This window comes from Uranotaenia lowii, chromosome 2 (assembly GCF_029784155.1).
Source record: "Uranotaenia lowii strain MFRU-FL chromosome 2, ASM2978415v1, whole genome shotgun sequence".
In the NCBI taxonomy this organism is placed as follows: Eukaryota; Metazoa; Arthropoda; class Insecta; order Diptera; family Culicidae; genus Uranotaenia; species Uranotaenia lowii.
Genome location: NC_073692.1, coordinates 285,137,476 through 285,158,792, shown reverse-complemented (window position 1 = coordinate 285,158,792; position 21,317 = coordinate 285,137,476). Strand labels below are relative to the sequence as shown.

Here is a 21,317-nt window from a genome sequence, read left to right as displayed (position 1 = left end):
ATCGCCGCTACAGGGAAAACTCAAGAAACCGGTGTAACTCAGACCATCAACTTCTCGCATTTCGCAGCTGGGTAGGTGGCCGGATGGTGGCAGTCTTTCACCGAAATCAATCTTGCTGGTATACGATTGCTGGTGGTAGTCACTCACCCCAGAAGAGGAGGGCACCCACCGCATCGAATGATGGTCAGTCGGTCGCGCGAGAGTCGCGAGGGAGTCAGTCACACTTTCCATCCATAGGCCAGGCCAACAGCCAACAATATTTCGCGGTTCTTCGCTCTGCTCCGCTTTACTTCGAATGGTTCAGTCGTGTTTCGATCGCGAAGAAGTAAACGTGAAGTGAGTCGGGTGCTGTTAGTTTTTATCGTCTGTCTTTCGGTTGGGTCGATCAGCCGCCGAATTCGAATCATTACCTACTGATTGTGCAAGTGCGGAAGATGGGAAAAACGGAAGAATTGGGAGAATAAACCGGAGTTTGTTGTTTTGTTTTTGTGCGAATTTCTGTGAGGCTCTGGCTGGAGCTGGAAAAAATCGGCCTGATAAGGGACAGGCGAATCTGGGTTTGAACTTTGTTTCTGCTGTTGGTAGTGCAAGTGTTAGCGACCTCCGTCTTTCTTTTTCGCTCTCTCGGTGAACCGAGAGATCGTGTAACTGCACTTGACACACTCGGGGTAGACTTGGAGATCCTCGGGTACTTAGTGACAGCTGGAAAGGTTTTGTTTATCTTTTATACGAGAGTACGAAGTGAAATGAAAGTGTGGTGTTATTGCGAAAATTTGAATGGATACAATCTTAGCTCGTGGTAGATTCTTGTGAGATAACAAATGTGTAATCGCGCTTAAGGAGCGTTGAAGGCGAAATTCTGTTGTCTAGCTCTTCAAATACGTTATAAGAGGCACACGACTGCCGTAAGGTCCCCGCATGGTTATGTGAGCTGTTTTGTAGCATAGTTCGAGGTGTCACGTTTATTGTGCAGCTGAAACTTGTCGCCAATTAGGATTCAATTGTGCAAGTCGCCCGATTCAGCGGTAGAAGCCGCCTATAAATGTTTTTGCAATATTTCTCATTTTTCTATCCAGTGTATCCATCGTAGACGTGCTAATTGTACTAATTCGGTCATTGTTAAACCGAGAGTGAGCACGCCTAAAAATTAAGAAGTTTCAACCGGTTCGATATCGTGTGGTCTACTTATTCGATTCTTCTTATTGGAAATCCATCTGTGAAGGTGCCAACAAAAGGAAAACGAAACGAAGATCCCCCCAAGCACTTCCACGACAGAAGTCGGTGTTTTGTAGTGAATTGAAATTTGTCTGCGGTCGTGTGACCTATATTGTGTGACGAAAGACGAATTTCGTTGAAAACCTGTGGCAGTGTTTTTGTCTACTCTAAATAACCATAATATACCTTAAAGAAGCGACAGCGTGCTCATCCAAAACAACAAAGTGAGAAAAAAATAAACGAAACAACCTTACCCGAAGACCCAACCACATGTGCCGCAGCGCGTCTGAAATTTTAAAATTCAAAAAGGTGGTCATTCATGTCTCAAAAGGAATAACAATCGCCAAAAAACAACAAAACTCGGCTGCGAACCCTCGGCTTTTCTCCGTTGCCGAAGCACCAAAACCGTCAATCTGAAACAGAAAAAAACGCCCCAAAACAGACGTTAAGCAAAAGGTGAGATTTACACGTTTTTCTTTATTATTTTTTTAAATTTACATTCACTCGCATTTTAATCTGAAGGAAGAAAGTTTTCCGGATGATATAGATTAACTCTTTTTTTCTTTCACTACCTATCTGTCGGATACGAGTAGTTCCCTCTTGATTTATACCGAATTTAAATGTGCGCAGATTCAGAGATTTTTCATTCGTTCCATCTGATGAGGGTCGTTGTTTGAGAATTGCAAATGTTGATTCTGGGGCTTCAAATGAACCGCCAATGGGATAGCATCCAACATCGTACTACTACAAGCTCTAGCGAAAACTGTGATAGTAAGTTATCGACACTAGTTTATGACATTATCATCGCATTGGACGCGACTTGGCTCGTCGAAATGACGTCGTTATTTATTCAGTAGTTTATTATTGTGCACCAAGCCATCCATGTTGGTTGGCCAATTATGATAACACTAACTTATGGAAGCTAACGAAAGTGCTGGAGTTGTGCGGCTCTTGAGCGAAAGAAAGCAAAATCCGAGTAGTTTTGCATTTTTCAATGTCATTCAAGGCACTGGGATCTTCATCCGCTCGAGTGCATTGTTGTGGATTCGTTTTTTAAAAAGGCGATTCCTGTACGTTTTATTAGCTTGATTTTATAGCTTGAAAGCAATGTTTATTACTTAAATTCTGAAAAAAAAAAAGCGTCTTGACAAAATTCCTTGTTTCAAACGATGAGTAATTTCACTTTAAACTAGGCTTGTCAGATACTTTAAAAAAAGCGCGACATTCCACGAAAAAGCGGGACATTTAAGAAACTCTTAAAAAGTGGAATTGTATAGCCAAACGTATACGTATACCATCAGCCATAGTTGTTCATAGAAAATTCACTAAGGTTTTTTTTCGCGGATTTATTTTGCTCAATTGTATGAACAAGAAATCTTCAGAAACTTGTGTGAAATTTAAAATGCTCTCTTTTGATGAAGCCGTTAAAAATGGTAGATAGCACTTTTAAATGTAACAATTTTTTTTGAGACGGCGCAATCGTATATAAACTTATAAATAAATATACTCAAATTAAAATTCAAATTGTTGATTCGTTCAATGTAATAGAAATACATGTAGCTGAAAAATATTGCATCATCACAATTTTGTTCACTACAGAAAGTACCGAATAAACAAACGGCCATGAATAAGTTCTTACACTTTCGAAGTCGAAACTTCATCAGTAATTTTATCGAAACTCATCAAGTACCTATCTCAGTAAAAGAAAACTATAACAATAGACTGAGTCGATTTGGGGTCATTTTCGAATTTCTCAAACCCTGGGGTCTTAAAAGTTTCGTTTTGTCCTAAAACTCATCCATGATTTTTTGCCGAATTTTTAAGTAACGTTTACATGAGTAAATTTGGACTTTTAGGTTTGTATGGGAAAATTTAAAATTTTGTACTGAAAAACGAACATGGTTTTTCTTTTAACTCTGGTACCAAGCCATTCAACCCTTTATGTGCCAATTTGTAAATTTCTTAAAGGAAATTTTTCGCTTAACAACATTGCCGAAGACCGTTACTTGTTATCTCTCCAGACAACGAAGTTATAACCAATTTAATGAAGGTATGTCTTTTGGCATTGAAGGCAATTCAAATAAACCCGCAACACTGCTGGGTACAAACGAGAGATTGCTTGACTGATTTGCTCGTAGATGTTTTCTTTCAAATTTTATCATACTAGTTTCTTCGGAGCGATTGTTGTTTACATTAGGAGCCATCTTTTGATGGTTTCTATAAATAAAAATAACTATGCTTGAAGGGCTGGCATTCAATTGATTGCAAGCGCATCAACATTTCACATAGAGCTGGAACAGCAAAACAACGAACCCCACAGTCAGTATTAAAAACACCTATATTAGATTCGTTGTCGCTCGGCCTGTTCTAGACCGATATTCATAAACAGAATATCAAAATGAAGATAAAAGATTCGTTTAGCATTTTGTTAAACAAAATTTGAAAACCAAATCATGATGTCTTTAGAAAAGTTGCTTCAACTGAACGCCTTTTGCTGATATATATTCTCCCGGGTAACCATAAATACATATGCAATAATTCAAATATCGTATATTTAATGTATTTAAATTAAAAGCGAATACCTATAATTTATCTTTTCATTATTAGAAACTCAAATCTTTTTTCGATCTAAACTCTGGCATTTGTTTTCGGCCAGCTTGTTGGGCGATAATGTATTTATGGTGTTTTTTGAACGAAAAAACTTCATCTGCTGCTTCAGACACCATTTTAACACATCTTTCGACAACTTGGCCGTGGCAAGGCCAATTAGGGGCTTCCATCGGCTGGAGTTTAAAAGTTTCAATTTCTTCAAATTTCAAATCACATGGTAGTATCGGTTCATACACGATCCTTCCAACTAATAAAATCGATCAAATTTGTTGCGTTTATGTTTATATTCGGTGATTTTCGCGTTCAGACTAATTTATTACCAAATGACTTGTTTTTCTTTTAAATTTGCTTAGATATTTGGAACAAAATAAATAATAATTATAGGTGCAATTTTGTTTAAACATATTTTGGAATCAAGATTAATTAAAAAAAAAGTGCACTAAATTTCATAACTCTTTTTGTTCAAAAAACGCCATGAATACATTATCGCCCAACAAGCTGGCCGAAAACAAATGTCAGAGTTTAGATCGAAAAAAGATTGGAGTTTCTAATAATGAAAAGATAAATTATAGGTATTCGCTTTTAATTTAAATACATTAAATATACGATATTTGAATTATTGCATATGTATTTATGGTTACCCGGGAGAATATGTATCAGCAAAAGGCGTTCAGTTGAAGCAACTTTTCTAAAGACATCATGATTTGGTTTTCAAATTTTGTTTAACAAAATGCTAAACGAATCTTTTATCTTCATTTTGATATTCTGTTTATGAATATCGGTCTAGAACAGGCCGAGCGACAACGAATCTAATATAGGTGTTTTTAATACTGACTGTGGGGTTCGTAGTTTTGCTGTTCCAGCTCTATGTGAAATGTTGATGCGCTTGCAATCAATTGAATGCCAGCCCTTCAAGCATAGTTATTTTTATTTATAGAAACCATCAAAAGATGGCTCCTAATGTAAACAACAATCGCTCCGAAGAAACTAGTATGATAAAATTTGAAAGAAAACATCTACGAGCAAATCAGTCAAGCAATTTCTCGTTTGTACCCAGCAGTGTTGCGGGTTTATTTGAATTGCCTTCAATGCCAAAAGACATACCTTCATTAAATTGGTTATAACTTCGTTGTCTGGAGAGATAACAAGTAACGGTCTTCGGCAATGTTGTTAAGCGAAAAATTTCCTTTAAGAAATTTACAAATTGGCACATAAAGGGTTGAATGGCTTGGTACCAGAGTTAAAAGAAAAACCATGTTCGTTTTTCAGTACAAAATTTTAAATTTTCCCATACAAACCTAAAAGTCCAAATTTACTCATGTAAACGTTACTTAAAAATTCGGCAAAAAATCATGGATGAGTTTTAGGACAAAACGAAACTTTTAAGACCCCAGGGTTTGAGAAATTCGAAAATGACCCCAAATCGACTCAGTCTACTATAACAATTATCTCATTTGACCCGTTCAAAACTGACTAGATGTTTGTATTTTGTTTTGTTTACACTTAATTTCCTTTTTGACAGTTCTCTCTGGTTTCCTAGGAGACATCTGGTGGCTCAATCAAAAAACATAAAATTGATACAAAATGGTCGTTAGACTTTACACACGTTTCAAGGCTTAGCTTAGCACCTGTTCATCTGTGGTTTTTCCTTCATGACACGGTTTTCTGTCATAAGCACGATTGCTTTTTCCAAAAATATTTCAAGTCCTACATGTAAACGGCGGATTTGATACCATGTAAAAAACCTTTGTGTTATAACCACAATATTTTAAATTTCTTTTAAATATTTGAAAACTCAATAAATTTTCATCTTTTTATACTTCAAACAATTGAGTCGAAAAAAGATGGTGTATAATATAAAACAATTGAATATAAGTTCTGTTTGAGCTACCTTTTAAATAAACTTCACAACTTCAATTTACACAAATCTTGGCGAGTCACTCTCATAGCAAAACTAACTCGAAATTCACTTTTTTTGAACAAGCTACAAAAAGTTTGATTTTTCCATTGTAAATCAGTGAACTCCTATGTATAAGTTTTCCCTTTGGTTTACGTTGATTGATATTTTTTCGGTGATTTATTTAGGACGAAATTAAAGCTGCTGTTTTTTACGTTTTGGCCTACTGAGCTTCAGCCATCTTCAGAAAAACTGTATTTAAAATAGATAGAAGCAAGGGGGGCACATAGAAGGTGATACGATCTCTCAAATTTTAGAACCAGCCATGTTGATTGCTTCGTTGCGTTTGTTTACCTTTGATCCATAGGATAGTTGAGATCTAAGCTTGCCTTCCCTTTTTAGCACACTGCTCATTTGTGAACAAAGATAACGAGCATCATCCCACTTCACCGCGCTCTCCACGCCTACTTACTGTAAAAGTCAGAGAACCTAGTAATTCAATGACCTTGGATAGAAGGTAATAAATTTTACAAATATTTTCAATAAAATTTCGTTCAAAATAAATTACCGAAAAAATATCAATCAAAGAAAACCATAGAAAAGTGCGGTGATCAAAATCAAACAACGAAAACCAATTGATCAAGGAAAAAAGAGAGAATACAAGTTTTCCCAGAAAAAAAGCGAGACATTTTAAGGAAAAAGCGGTTTGCCTCCGGCGGAATTTAGTTCGATATCATTCTAAGCCTAAGGCATTTCATTTTACGACAACACTCTAAGACGTTCACAAATTGGAACTAATTTTTATTTATCGATTTCGAATTGCAATTCCCCAAATCTTTTGTATCAAAACTTAAATCTTTACACTCAGAATCCTTAACTTGTCTTTAGAAAAGATTTTCTATAAGAAGTGTAACTATACAAGTTCGAAATTTCACCATTCCGAAACCAATCATTTTAACTTCAAAATTCATTCATGAAATTCTAATTTAATACATCAACAAGCTGGATGCCATGTGACAGGTGTATTATAATCACGATAGAAGCAAGATTAGAATTAGCAAAATCACCTAAAGGGTGATACGGTAAAAATTTGGTCAATATCAACTTGACGTATTTCTTTCAATTTTGCATTTAAAAAACCTGAACACCCCTCATTTTGAAGGTGTGTGTGTGTAGAATGTTGTTCCTATTTTGATTTTGGAATTCACTCTCCAGTTGTCAAAATGCCGTCCAAGCAAGAAGAGCAGCGTATCAAAATTTTGCTCGCGCATCGCGAAAATCCGAGCTACTCGCACGCAAAGCTGGCAAAATCGCTAAAAGTTGCAGAATCAACCGTTACAAATGTAATTTAAATGTTTGGGGAACGTTTGTCGACAGCCAGGAAGTCTGGATCGGGGGGAAATCAAGAAACCGGAAGCCGCTGAGACGACAAAGAGAGTTGCCGGTAGTTTCAAGCAAAACCCTATCCTCTCTCTCCGAGATGCCGCAAATAAGCTGGGTGTATCGTCTACAACCGTGCATCGAGCCAAAAAACGAGCCGGACTATCAACTTACAAGAAGGTAGTGACTCCAAATCGCGATGATAAACAAAATACGACGGCCAAAGCGCGATCCCGGAGGCTGTACACGGGGATGCTGACGAAGTTTGACTGCGTGATAATGGACGAAACCTACGTCAAAGCCGACTATAAGCAGCTTCCGGGACAGGAGTTTTATACGGCAAAAGGAAGGGGAAAGGTAGTAGATATTTTCAAGCACATGAAACTGTCAAAGTTCGCGAAGAAATATCTGATTTGGCAAGCCATCTGTACCTGTGCCTGTGGCTTGAAAAGCCGCATTTTCATAGCTTCCGGGACTGTCAACCAAGAAATTTACGTGAAAGAGTGTTTGAATAAACGTCTGCTGTCTTTCCTGAAGAAACACGGTTGTTCCGTACTATTTTGGCCGGATTTGGCATCTTGCCATTACGGTGAAAAGGCCATGGAGTGGTACGCCGCCAACAACGTGCAGGTGGTTCCCAAGGACAAGAATCCTCCCAAATCGCCAGAGCTCCGCCCAATTGAGAAATACTGGGCTATTGTCAAGCGGAACCTAAAGAAGACCAAAAAACTGCTAAGGACGAGCAGCAGTTCAAGGCAAACTGGCTTTCTGCGGCAAAGAAAGTGGGCAAGGTGGCTGTACAAAATCTGATGGCATGGGTGATGCGTAAGACCCGGCAATTCGGATTTGGAAAAGCGGAAGCCTGACTTAATATTGTTCCTGAATTTTATACTAATTAAACTTGAAAAAGAAATTTAATTTGATTTTTTAAATATACGATTTCACCGATTTACACGCGTAAAATTGAAAAAAAAAAAAAAAAAAAAAAAAAAAAAAAAAAAAAAAAAAAAAAAATTGGTCAGTTGGTCAATATGTACCACTAAAAAAAACGCGCAAATTAAAACTTTAAAAGTGATGCTTACCCGCGTTATATCATCAAAAATACCCGCATTTTAAACTTTTCCGGTGGCAGTGAAGTTTGTCCGTGTGTTATCCACTTAAAAACTATTTAACTGAGGAAGTTTTAAACAGTTAAAAATCCGCAATTCGTCGCTAGCTCTCTAAACTTCCATTGTTTAAAAAAGTGCATCCAAGCTGAAGTCTTCCAACGGCTGTATTTGTGCTATCTCTGGAACTCATCTTCATCATGTCGAACCTACAAAGAACCCCACCGAGTGTGAGCATCTCCAAACTCGGGTCCCCTCAAGTGAGACGCCCTGTGAGCTCCCCCGATGTCAAAACAAATAAACGTTTTCGAACCGAAGATGAGATGATCGAAAAATCTTCCTCACTCACCCTTGAGAACGCCGTGTCGATGCTCATGAATCAGTTTAGTGTAACCAAAAACATGATTGACGATTTGCGCAATGACATCAACCACAAAATAGAAACCGTGAAATCAGAACTTGATGGAAAGCTGGAGGCCGTTTCAAAGGATATTCTTTCGTTAAAAACTGAATGCTCTTCAAAATTTCGGGACAACGAATCGACTTTCCGTATGTTGGACGAAAAAGTGTGCAGCATACAACACTCTATTGGCACTTTGGAAAAAAGAAACGAAATCATCATCAGCGGTATTCCTTTCATGACCGGCGAAAATCTGGAAGATTACTTCGGGCGGATCTGTTGTAAGCTTGGGGTAAGCTCCATTCCTTCCGTGGACATTCGTCGAATCAAACCTCGATCCTTGAAAGACGGCGACGAAAGTCTTGTGATTGTAGAGTTTGCCTTGAAAAACGCTAGAGACGAACTTTATGCTGCTTACCTGCGGAGTCGTGACCTGAGACTGGACCATCTAGGGCTAACGTCGGATCGTCGGGTGTACATCAATGAAAACCTGACTATCTCAGCAAGGAAATTGAAGGCGACTGCGTTACAACTAAAAAAGGCTGGAAAATTGACATCTGTGTTCACTAAACAAGGAGTAGTATACGTGAGGCAATCAATGGATGGACCTGCTGTAGCAGTGCTAACTGAAGGAGATCTAGCTAAGTTTTGAAAATGTCCAATGTTTTAAAAATGTATCACTCTTAAAGTTTAATTGTTGATTTTATATCATTGTAATACGTGTGAATTCTTGAAGAATGTATTTAAAAGTATTTCGATTTCTGATTATTCCCCATCCCTCTAAAAATTGCTTCCCGTTTTACATCTGATATGCTTCCACAACGTAACCACACCTCGACAAACATCCCCGGTGCTATTCTAAGCGCTGCACTTTTGCCCGGAAAGTTAAATGTGTGTCATGGCAATGTGCAAAGCCTTTGTGCAAGGAAAACTGATAAGCTCAATGAGTTGCGACAAACTTTAATCGAATCTAAGGTAGAAGTGGCCTGTTTCACTGAGTCTTGGCTATCCGACAAGAACAGTAATCGTCAAATAGCTATTGATGGTTTTAATGTCGTACGCAATGATCGGGTGTACCAACGTGGCGGCGGTATTGTCGTCTATCATCGTAAGCATCTCAAATGTAATCGCGTTTTCCACACCATTATCTCTGCAAATACGGATGACAAAACTGAATGTCTGGCGCTAGATTTTAACATAAACGGTCAACGAATTCTCATGATGATAGTTTATAACCCTCCAACCAATGATTGCTCCTCTTTTTTATCACAAAAGTTGTCGGAGTTTGCAATAAAATACGAAAATGTACTGCTCATTGGTGACTTTAACACTGATATGCTACGCGAGAGTAGAAAACGTGATCAACTCAACAATGTTTTAGCCAGTTTTTGTTTGATGTCAGTTGGACATGAACCTACGTTTTACACTGGTCAACGGTGCTCGCAGTTGGATTTACTTATAACCAGCAGAAATTTGGAGACTTTGAAATTTGGTCAAGTAGCTTTTCCTGTGCTCTCACAGCACGACCTGATATATGCCTCTTTGAATTGTGATGTTATTACTACACCTGGTAGTTCCATGTATCGTGATTACGTTAATTTCAACTCGCACTCGCTTGAACGAACTCTTTCGTCAATACCATGGGAAGAATTTTATACAACTGAGCACTCTGATAACTTGCTCGAGTTTTTTAACTACTACATGAAGCAAGCTCATGATGTTTGTATTCCACTCCGAAGGTGTAAAAAACGGAAAAAGTCGAATCGATGGTTTAATTCTGATGTTCGGAAATCTTTGTTGGAACGTGATCTTGCTTACAAATATTGGCTGAGGGCACCATTGGAATTTAAGGATGCAAAGCGACAACTATACAAAACTCTGCGGAATCGAGCAAACACGACTATAGCTCGGGCCAAAAAACAGTATATGGCGAATTTCTTGGGGAGTCACGTTAATCCTACTGAACTCTGGAAAAAGGTGCGAAGTCTAGGTCTCGGCAAAGATAAGTCCTCGAGCCAATGCAATTTCGATCCTGACGAAGTCAATAGCATGTTCTTGTCCCATCAAATAGTCAACGAACGAAACAGACTGTATGTTCCGCCGACAGAAAGCTCTCATTCCTTTAGCTTTCGACCAGTGGAATGTTGGGAGGTCGTGAATGCTATTTGGGATGTTAAATCAAACTCAACTGGTGTAGACGGTTTACCAATTAAATTTATCAAGATTGTTCTACCGGTAATTCTTCCACATCTGACTTATATGTTTAATAAATTCATCGAAGTATCGACATTTCCCAGCGGCTGGAAACACGCCAAAATCATACCTTTGCGCAAAAAACCTCAAATAGATGCAATTAACAATCTACGACCGATAAGTATTTTATGTAGCCTTTCAAAAGCGTTTGAGAAGATTCTTCAGCGACAAATGAGTGCTTATATCGAACAGCATCAATTTTTCTCAGCATACCAAGCTGGTTTTCGGAAGGGCCATAGCTGTAAAAGTGCTGTTCTCCGTGTTCAAGATGATCTTCTCGCCATTTTTGATAGAAAAGGCATCGGCATCTTGCTGCTGCTTGACTTCACGAAAGCCTTTGACACTGTTGCACACTACAAAATTTGCGAAAAACTCACGAGACACTACAACTTTGGTTCAGGAGCGGTTGGTTTAATATCATCATATTTGCATGGCAGGAAACAAACCGTTTTTTGCAATGGAACAAGCTCGAACAGTTTGACAGTGACTTCAGGTGTACCTCAAGGATCTGTACTTGGACCTATACTCTTCTGCTGCTTCATCAACGACCTTCCTAGCGTGTTAAAGTTCTGCTCAATTCAAATGTATGCAGATGACGTCCAATTATACATTACCAACATCGGAGGATCTGTTAATTCTCTAGTCCAGTTGATGAACCAAGATTTGGGAAGAATAGCATCGTGGTGTCGGATAAACGGACTCCTTATCAATCAAAGTAAAAGTAAAGCTATGCTGATGCCGAAACAACGTATTGACAACAACACAGTGATGGAAAATCTGCAAATGGAAGGAATAACAATTTCGTGGGTCGATCGGGCCAACAATCTAGGCTATGTATTCCAGAATGACATGCAATGGAATGGTATGATCGCTCAGCAATGTGGGAAAATCTATGGTTGCTTGCGAACGCTTTATTCTACAACACACCTTGCACCAACAACCACCAAACTGAAACTATTCAAGGCTCTGATTCTTCCACATGTCTTGTTTGCCGATGTACTCCTCCTCAGACCAAGTGCTGCTGCCATGAATCGCCTGCGAGTTGCATTAAACTCTTGCGTACGATATATCTATGGTTTGACCCGCTACGACTCAGTTAGTCATCTACACAATAATCTAATAGGATGCTCTCTTCAGCAGCTCTATGCTTTTCGATCCTGTGTGTTTCTTCATAAAATCATGTTCACTCGTTATCCACCGACATTGTTTGAGAAGGTTTCCCAGCTTCAAGGTCGCCGGATGCGAAATCTAGTGGTTCCTACAAATCGCACAACAGTCTACGGCAACTCCTTTTTCGTCAGGGGAGTGGTAAATTGGAACAGATTACCTGCTGATATGAAGCGTCTTAGATCAGAAGCAATTTTTAAGAGGGAATGCTTACTTTTTTGGAATAATCATTAGAATTTGTGTAAAGGACATAGTAATTAAGAAGAAATAGTGATAAAAACTCATCGAAACACCGAATGTAGTATTTTTAAAAGGTGTAAAACCTTACGCTACTGGAATGAATAAACAAACAAACAAACAAAACCTTACCATGGTTCAAACAAATAACTGTACCAAATTTCAGGCTGATCGGTTAAGTGGTGTGGATTTGTATAAGGTGCATACAAACAAACAAACAAACCATCAAACATATACATATATTCCAACTCATCTTTATATATTAGATTTACAAGTTCTAGTCTTTATTTGAACTTATTTTTTATTCGTTTTTTGGATTTTTTAAAGTGATTTTCTTTTACAAATTTTTAATTTTTAATGCTGAAGCCACTTGCTTTATAATTATTTATGTCAACACAATAATTTGAAATATGATTTCTGAAAAGTGCTTCAAAATTATATCTCTAATAATGAATTTTGATTGTCAGTTTTCACTTTGACTTTCTCAACTGAAATTTTATTGTGAAGCTGACCATTTAATCGGGATTGTTCTCTATATCGATTGGCAGTGTTATTTTGAATCTCTAATTTTTCCTTTGAGATCTTTTATGTGATCTTTTTTGCTTGACATGGTTTTTTAAATTAAATTATTTTTTTAAGCAACTATCTTAAAACAGTGTTGAGCAGAAATGAAATTTGTTTATACAACAAATAAATAAGAAAAACAAATTTCACAATTTGCTGCCTATGAAAATGAAAATGAGAAAAAAAACCTTAGAGGCCCCCCTAAAAATTGCCTCTGGCCCTCGAAGGCTTAATCCGGCCCTGCTCTTCACGAAATCCTCTAGGTTGAAACAATCCTTACATTCGAAATAATTAGTTTGGAAAAGAAATGGCGAATAAAAGTAAATAAAAAAGAGTTTTTTTTACAAAAAACTAAAATTTTGTCTCCAAATCCTACCTGGGGTAAGTGGATACGGCTTTATACAGACTTGATATTTACACAATTTAGCTTCATTTGGCATTCAGATCATGAAAAGTTCCGAAAACCGTCCACACTTACCCCGGTGCATCTTATTTAATTTAAGGTCTTTGAAAATTTTTTTCGGCATATCGATAGAAAAGTTAGGAAATTTCTTTAACAGATGTTGAAAAGAGCGAAAGAGCATTTTTGCGAGGTAAAATTATTGACGTACGTAGACCATACTTTAACCCGCAATATTTCATTATTTAGGAGAAGAAGGACCGTAATAGGGGTAGCACAACCTTAACCCGAGTAAATAAATTCGGTTGGTTCAAAGCTTTCATGTGGTGAACACGTTTACTCCGGACGGGCCCGTTGATAATTAAATTTTAAAATTTCAAATTTTCAATTCTAAGTCAGTTTGCATTCACAATTCAGCTAGCACAAATATAAAGCTGGTTTTTAATTTTTAGTTCAGTCTGGGATTATAACAAATATACGTTACGTATATGTTCACGTTTTTTTATTACTTAATAGCATAAATAATTAAAAAAACGTGAACATAAAATTGAGTAGTTAATGAAAACAATAGCCTTCAGAAACATTGTCAGTTCGTAAGTTTGTTATTCAAGTAATTACCATATTGTAGAGAGGTAGAAAATCCAAGATCTTATGTTACATGATTAAAAATAAATAAATGATATGAAATGATTGAAATGAAAAAAAAAAAGACATACGCCGTCTTAGCCGATTTAGGCTTTACAGACTGAATAAATGACGCGGACAACTTAAGATTAACATTAAATACCCAGTACCAAGATGGGAATCGAACCCATGCCATCAGTGGACCAGCGATTACCGTCTTACCACGCTAACCACTCGACCACCGAGACGTACAAGAAGAACTGGAGTTTGTTGAGCAAGCTTTGTAGATAGTCTGATTTTTATTAGAAAAATTATCCTTAAGACTTCTTGGTGTAATATTTAACATAATTGGTAGATTTTTTTAAAAAGTCAAATTTCATTCTAAAATCTTAAATTTTTTTCACGGAATACAAGGACGTATTTTCGAAATTTTAAATAGTAACTATTAATTTGAAAGAATTTTAAAAAGAACAAACGAAGAGTACTAAATTTGTTTCTTAGTCATTTTTATTCATGCTTTGTTTGAACAAAAATTTCAAAGAAAAAAATCAGTCAACAAAACATCCCCCCATGAGGCGGTTCATCCTACAGCCCTGATTTCAGGTATTCAATTAAGAGTTAGGGATCCGACAACAAGGTCGTCCATAGTAACTTTCTACTGTTTTTATTATATTGACGTTGTTGGATTAAGATCAAAATTGGCACATGGAAGTTTTCAGGGACGAGCAATAATTTTCAGGTATAAAATTTGTCGAAAGGGGTTCGTACAAGGGGTCATTCATATTACCTATTTAGTGTTTTCGCTATATAAACGTTATTATGAATGGGATTGAAATGAAAATTGGTACCTGCTCTGGGATTTTTTGAAATGAGCAATTGATTTCAAGCATCAAACTTAGTGTAAGGGGTTGTCTGAAGAGGTCGTTCATACTAACTATTCAGTGTTTTTGCTATATTGACATTATGTTGGTGTCGATTAAAATTTGATTCAAGCCATGGTTAAAACAAGAACTTTTCAGTATTACTTGAAAAATTCATGATGAAAATCCGTGATCATTTAATCTTTTTTGAAACTTTTCCGAAGTTTTTTTTCGGATATTTTGAATAGGTCTAGTGTTGGTACAAATTGCAGTTGATTCACCTGTAAACTGTCTTCAAAACGTTCCTCAACCAAGGGGAATTACAAAAAGGTTTTTTACTGTCAAAATAACTATTTCACGGTATTTCCAGCTGTTTCTGACCAGTTCAATGCATTTTTATTGTAATTTTCCTTTATGAAAATTCACCGCAGAGATTTATTTTTCTGAAATAATGACTTGCACACTACCAAAACCTGACCTGACTTCTAGGTAGTCCGTCCTGAATTGCTGCCAGTTTTAGGCTATTTTTCTGATTTTATCTAAATGGCTTTAGTAAAAGTCTATTTAAAAGCATACATATATAAAATACTGATGATTAATTGAGCTCAATGTTTTGCATTTTTACCAGTTTTGCCATTTTACCAAGAAAATCTATTTTCTGAGTTTTTTTTTTCAATGAATATATTTATTTTACAGAGAACACATTTTTTAAACTTATCCATAAAATGGAGCCAAATTGGACATGGAAACGAAAACTATTTCTTTGATGATTTGAGACCTTCTTCTGTTTCCATGGAAAGACTTGAAATGAACAAAATTACGCTGAACCACGAAATTCTATTAACCTTCCAAAACTTACCTTGGACCTCAACATATTCATACATCGTTGAAAATATTTATTCTTAACAATTCCAAAAATTAATGGAACCCTTAAATATAACAAAGCTGTCAAAACTCAAAAGTCATTTTTTTTTATTTGTTTTTCTGGATTTTTTTTATTCGGAATCAGTTTCTGATAACATGGTAGAATATATCCACTTTATTTTCTAATATTGAGGAACTTTAAAAAATTACCTACACAATTTATGTAAAATCAACAAATTCAGTCCACTTTGCAGCCAAGGGATCGCCAACATTCAACAGGCATAGTTTCCCCGGAGCAAATATTTTGAGCTTTGGAGGGTTAAATGAGGAGTTCATTACATACAAGTAGCACGAATCATAAAAAAAATTAAGCAAAATAATAAGGAAATTGGAACATTGGAGTTTAGTTAGATAATTTAAAGGTTAAAGGTTAAAAACTATCGTGAAGCGAAGTGGATAGATGTGATCTAAATTAATATCCGTGTTCCAAATTTACCCTCTGAATATTTTCGATGTTTTTTGTGTTTTTCAATTGTATGTCAAATTGTGTGGAAAATGATGAAATTGGTTTTTGCAGATGATTTATTTTGGTTTTGCTTTCAATTAGAAGGGTTAACACATATGATCAATTTGTGGAAAAGATCAGTAGAGCCATTTATTCAAACTTCATTAGCTTCTGATCTTAGGGAGCAGAACTATCTGAATTTTAGTTTGAATCATCTGAATCTGAATACATTGCCGTAAGAAAAAGATTGTATTTTCTACAAATAGCTGCAATAAAGTTTTACAAAGTTTTATACTTGGGAAACGGAGTCAAGAAATTAAGAAATGGCTACGATGGATGTGAATTCGAAATATTTCATTTACTTCGGAGCTAACACAGTATCAAGTGTTTTTCATGAATTCTTAAACTATCATAGGCATTTTTTTTAAATTAACTTATGCCGTATACACTGAGTTTTAACTGCAAAAGCTGTTTAAAAATAGTTGTTGATTTTATGGAAGAATTCATTGAATATTGTTATTGTTATTGTTATTATCTCGTGATTTTATGAAGATCAAAAATCTTCTTTTATTAGAAAAATAAACATAAAGCGAGAAGTTTTGCACCTAAGTAAAAGAAATGTTGTGAAAGGTAGACAAATCCAATGACAATAAATTATGGAAAATAATAATTACGAAAACTTTTCTTCCTCGCTTACATCCGAAGAAAAAGCCAAGAATCTTGAACCGTCGTCGTTTCAGCTCATTATAATTACATTATAAATTTCGTTAGCCCTCCTCTGCCCGGGAAAAGGTGTAAATTCCCACGCCTCTGTCGGTTGATTTTTATTTTTCTTCGGCCGCCTGACCTGACTCCCGAGGCGTATGGCGTGGCGTAGCGTAGCTTGAAAAATTGAATTCCATGCGGTTTTATACCGCGCCGCCATTCGAATGCATGTGCGTGTTTGTTTTGGGGCCTGTTTTTTTTATTTTGGTTTCGTCCAGTTCCCATTTTTTCTGAAGAACTTCCTCAGCAAACTTCAAGGCTCGGTAAGCCGGTAGTGCTGCCCCACAGTTTTCGGTTTCAGTTGGTTTGCTATAAGGCTTTTTTTCTGCCAGTCAGTCAGTCAGGCAGGTTGTGAGCTTGCTTGAATGAAAAATTGAAAACAACCTACCCGTATCAGTTTGGAACAAACCAGCAGCAGCAGCAGGTGCTTGGAACAAAGCCGGTGTGAGAAAATAAAAGTTCAACAAGATTACTTCAGTGCCCAAAATTTCGTGGCATGACTGAACGCGAAGCTAAAGTTCAATGGTTTCATAAATTAATTTATGCTTTCAATTTGCATAGCTTTTGGCATTGGAATCGCCCAAATGTGCAAATGCATGTCGAGTGGGTTGATTATTAAGATAAAGTTTAGCATGGGATCGTTGACATCCGAATTTGTTTGAGCACATTCTGCTGTGAAGAAATGTTGAAATTATTGACCAATATAATTAAAGACTTCATATAACATATTTTATAAGGTTATGCTCAACTTACGCGTTTTCTATTCCGTGATCGCTTTTACTTTAAAATAATTCAAAATATTTTTTTAAGGAATTCTCTTGACCTGAGAAATATTTAAAAGCTGCCCAAAAAGGGCAACAAAAAACGCTTTCATCGAAATGGCACGTTCCATGTGCTGCATTCTAAAACCATTACAAGGCAAACCCCTACATACAAATTCCAACCTACGCCTTAAAACATAATCTGAACACGTTTCTCCAGATAATTAAAAAATAAAAATAAATTCAATAAATAGTACTGCACTAGCAAACGATCATTAGTTGTTCTATTCCTGTCGATGGAAGAGGGCGTAAAAAAACCCTTCAGCGACCACATAGAGCAAATCGCACGGTGCATTAAAATCAGTCATGCAACGATAATAAAACTACTTCACACCTAATTTTACACTCAATTATCGTTGAATGTAAATTTCCCGAACAAAGATCAGCGCGCACAATCCCGGGGGTTTGAAGCGAAAATTGTGTGTAGCGCTACTTACAGTCATCATTATTCCGCTAGCTGTGGTAGCGTTCTTCGATGAGCTCTGAGCTCCCGACTAAAGTTCTGGTCAATGACTTTGTTAGGGAGATTTCTGGAGATTGTTTTCAAAAAGTCGCATTGGAATATTATTGTCGAATTTAGAAAACCGACCATATAAATTTTATAGATTGGCCCAAAAAGTGAACTGGGCAAAATATATCATTAATCATCAGACCTGATTTAGGGGTGCCTCAAAACGCTCAGAGTTTCAATTTTTTACCATCAAAAATGATCTATCCATCGATTTTTTATATTGATTCTAAATAACTCAAAAATGCATAAAACGTCGAGATCTGGTTTCGATTATAGTTGTTTTGTCATTCGAGACATATATCAACGTTGCAGTTGGCGGACAGTTATTGAAAAACTTATCCGGTGAAACTGTGTTCGATGTTTACTCTTGTAACAGACTTGTAAACTTAGCTATATCACGAACTTAAAGTCGAGATCTAGTGTTATCCCGAAAAAAACTTTTTGGCCACAAATCGATTTTCTGTGACTTGGCCGGTTTTCCGAAAAGCCGAAGCACCGCAAAATCGATTTTTTCCAAAAATATTTTCTCGAGATGATACCAGACCTCGAGATTCTAAGCATTTCTAAGTCATTTGGCATCAATTAAAATATAATTTTTTTCGATTTCCTTTGGTCCCCCCTTAAGTGTTTTTCGAAGTCCTAGAAACCCAAGAAAATCGATTTCAACAATAAAAATTTTCGTGCTCAATTTTTAACGGGTTGGTTTTTGGATTTTAGGCGAGTCTCCAAAATATATATGGGCGATTTTCAGAAATCGATCATGTACACTGGAAAATTTAATACTATCAGAGCTCACCCTGACCCTAATAATAGTATTTATGCTTTCCATTTTTTTTCGTTTTTAAGGTGAAACATGTTAACTATACAGAACGGTATTCTCATATCTTTCGGTAGTTGTATTCGTGACATAATCCAGGCAATTGCACTAGCACTTTTTCGTTTTTAGAAAAATACTCTAAAAACCTCAACCGTATTTGTCGGCTAGCTGAACGTATTTCACACTAAGATTTTTTGATGGTGTTTTTTCCTTTGCCGTTCGTTCACAACAGCAAATGTACCTGAGAAATGTATTGATCGTCCAAAAGGATAAATAAAAGGTAGGCATTTGAAAAAGAAATAGAAAGGACAATGAAGTTCCCGTATATTTATAAAAATATTTTAAGCAATCTAGAACATCTTAATAAAAAATTGATTCGAGTCAACCAAAGAACTAGCATCATTTTTTGAAACTATGACAACTAACGTTGAATCAAAATGACAAGAAAAGCTCAAATTACCGTTCTCAGACTTTCACTCATTTTGTCAAATGCGAGCAATGTTTTAGAAGATTCTCGTTAAAATTTTCGATGTTGAGTTTTCTAAATCGACGCTAGGATTTTCACTAAAATTCTTCACATCTTGCAGTTGCTCAAGAAGGGCCAACAGAAAAATTTTAGTGCAAGCAAAATTTGTCATAGTTATTAAAGGCCGGAATTGTGCCAAAGCAAAGACTTCCCCGCTCTTTCTTGAGTGTAGGTGGAAAGTTCATATATCGGCCCATGTGGCTAATACGCGCCACTCGTGTTTTTAAGAAACTGTAACATTTTAAGCTTGTGAAATACTACCAATTTGTTTTTAATGTTCTCATTCGCCATGACAAGTATGATTTTTTCCTTGAAATTTCCCTGATTCGTGACAATTTCACAATTCAGTTTTTTCTTCATCTCGATGTATGTTTCAAGACACTTTCAAGAAGGTGTCATTTAGCAAAGAAAAATTCATAAGAAAATATTTTATGATACATCGGTAGAGAATTATCTAAATTATGATTTGTTATTAAAAAATCACACTAAATTCGCTAAAATATGCTTTTTAAGGGTATGTTTTATCGCGGCTCTTGCGCTCGTTATAACGTGCCACCCATAAAATGCTGAAAAAGCTTTATTTTTTCAAAACGGCAAATTTCCATGGAAAGTCTACAAAAAGTGTAAAAATCACTTCTCAGAAATAATTCAGCCCAAATAAATTAACTTTGATTGTTTTCTAAATTTTATTAAGTCGATTTTGATTTTTCTTTCCAGTCAAAAAGTCTTTTAGTATTGGTGTGCTTTTGGTCTTCGGCTGTTTTCGGGTGTGTTCGGCTCACACAGTTTAGTTCTACAGTTTTTGATAAGGTTTAAAAAAATAAGCTGTTGAAGCAGTTAAGTGATTTTAAATAATGAAAAATTATTGGCATTTGTAGGAAACTTTTATTCAGCGAGTTCACTCGATTTTTACTCGAAATATTTACGAAATACATGGCAAATCGGTGATTATCTTAGATGGGGCATAATAGAGCATGTTCCCTACGTACAGATTCTGTAACGAATTCAAAATTCTTTACTTATCGAGGTAATTCTGTACACGTGGAAACCATGCAACGAATACGATGCGTGCCTGCATCTATGTTGCCACATATACAGATTTTTCTGCGATAATACAGATTTACACGTATAAAGCTTAGTTCTTTTAGAAATGGAACAGTTACAAGTGCGTGTATCTCAAAAACCATTCGTTTGATAAAAATACTTTCTATGAAGAAAATGAACGTAATTTTATAATAATTCATGAAAGAATTTGAAAAAAATATTGTTTTTTGAAAGAACTAATAATATTTTATTCTTGGTACTTCCCATCGGCCGGCGCACACTTTTTTCAGTCATGATATGGATCAGTTTTAAACTTATACTTCTCTAGGTGGCTGCAACTTCTTCCTTCAATTTCTGCTACTTTTCGGTCCAATACTTCTCTTTTAAAAGAAACTGAGGGCAATTAAGTGGATACAAGTATAATCGGTTAGTATAGATCGTAGGTTGCGAAGGGTACATACAAGAATACTCTTTGATGGCTTTAAGAAACAGCTAATATCAAAGTTTTCGTTTATAAATTGTTGTTACTTTCAGCTTATCGGAGAAAAGTTTTTGGACACTTCAGTGATCTACCCTTAGTTTTTCGCTTATTCAAAATAAAAAAAATGCTGGTACGAGACTTGATTTCCCTGATGACTCTTAGCCGTAGTTACCGTACCCAAGCAACATTTATGGTTTTATAACTGTCTGCTAGATAAAGTTTTGGTTTTATAAGGGGCTTAAGGAGTCCAATAAAACTATCGGTGCTACT

General features: G+C 36.2%; 1 protein-coding gene across 12 annotated transcripts in view; it reads left to right on the top strand.

The window, feature by feature from the left end:
• The first annotated feature begins 227 nt into the window (after positions 1–227).
• The window catches only part of LOC129748243 (mucin-2-like), a 578,750-nt gene continuing 557,660 nt past the window's right edge, over positions 228–21,317 (top strand). For 5 of the 12 annotated variants that reach the window (XM_055742782.1, XM_055742784.1, XM_055742781.1 and 2 more), the window contains exon 1: positions 229–1,671. The gene's annotated coding sequence lies outside the window, so the exon portion shown is untranslated. Of the gene's footprint in view, positions 1,672–21,317 lie in introns of all 12 variants that reach the window. The other 7 variants (XM_055742775.1, XM_055742774.1, XM_055742776.1 and 4 more) reach the window with 7 other exon arrangements.